A 1543-nucleotide genomic window follows, 5' to 3' on the forward strand; every position below is an offset into this window, starting at 1 on the left:
AAGTTAAAACAAGTCCAGCAACACCGCCCGAATGTGCCGACAAATCCCGATAGGAGCTGCACATATCTCTTTCTCAGGGCACACTCAGATGAGACTAGCTACGAGTAAAACCAACCCTCAAGTTTCCCTGAGGTGGCCCCGCAGGCAGCTCAGTTCGGACCAACACTCAGAGGGAGCACTGGCCCAAGGGGGGGGCTAAAATACGATGACCCTCGGGCTCCGGAAACCCAAGGGAAAAAGAGGCTAGGTGGCAAATGGTAAAACCAATGTTGGGCATTGCTGGAAAAGCTTTAATCAAGGCGAACTATCAAGGGGTTCCCATTATAACCCAACCGCGTAAGGGACGCAACAATCCGGGAACATAACACCGATATGACGGAAACTAGGGCGGCAAGAGTGGAACAAAACACTAGGCGAGAGGCCGAGCCTTCCACCCTTTACCAAGTATATAGATGCATTAAGATAACATAGCAATATAATGATATCCCAACAAGTAAATAAATGTTCCTACAAGGAACGGCTCCAATCTTCACCTGCAGCTAACAACGCTATACGAAGGGCTGAGCAAAGCGGTAACATAGCCAATCAACGGTTTGCTGGGACAATGGTGGGTTAGAGGTTCAACATGGCAATTGGGAGGCTGACAAGCAAAAGGTAGGCATCGTAGCAGTGGCAAAGCAAAAGAGCGAGCAAACTAGCATAGCAAAGATAGTAGTGATTTCGAGGGTATGATCATCTTGCCTGCACAGTTGTCAGAGTTGACTGGATCCTCACAAGCGAACTCAACGGGCTCCTCGGTAGTGAACTCGTCTCCCGGCTCTACCCAACAAGACAAACAAGCAACAAGGATACAATCAACCACGGGCAAGACCAAGCAATATGATGAAATGACGATATGCTATGCGGGATGCGATGCGGGATGCAAAATGCAAGATATGACAGGAAATGCACGAACCTGGCATCAACTTGGAAAACGATATAAAGATCATTGGAATCGGAGCTACGGGTTGGAAATGGCAAGCGTTTTAAGACATGACACCGGTCTGCGATTAACAGCAAGTAGGCATCTAAATGCGACGAAATGAACATGCTACAGCCACCAAACATGAAAACAAAATACATGGCAGTGAGTTACACAAGATGGTTGACAAAACACTAGCACTGAGCCATAGGCAAATTCATCTATTAAGAGGTTCAAACAAGCATGGCTAAAACGCAAATGCAAAACAGATTTCAGACTTAGTGAAATTAACACTAGTCTGAAATTTCAGATCACGATGCTCTCTTCGGAGCAGCAAAACAACATGATAGAAAACCTGAACATGACAAGTAAGAACATGGCATGGAGCTACCCAACAAGCTTAAAAAAACACCCAAAGTGACCTGGGGCCAAAAGGGTTCACAAAATACTCTACCGAGCTCACGAACATTGCTCGAACACAATCAGTTTTCAGACTTAGTGAAAACTGAGACATGCTGAAATTTAACCCACGAAGGCATGTAAACGAGCTCGATGCACTCACTACGGTGCAAGTCATGGCAA

The sequence above is a fragment of the Triticum dicoccoides genome, chromosome 5A (assembly GCF_002162155.2).
Source record: "Triticum dicoccoides isolate Atlit2015 ecotype Zavitan chromosome 5A, WEW_v2.0, whole genome shotgun sequence".
Taxonomy (NCBI): domain Eukaryota; kingdom Viridiplantae; phylum Streptophyta; class Magnoliopsida; order Poales; family Poaceae; genus Triticum; species Triticum dicoccoides.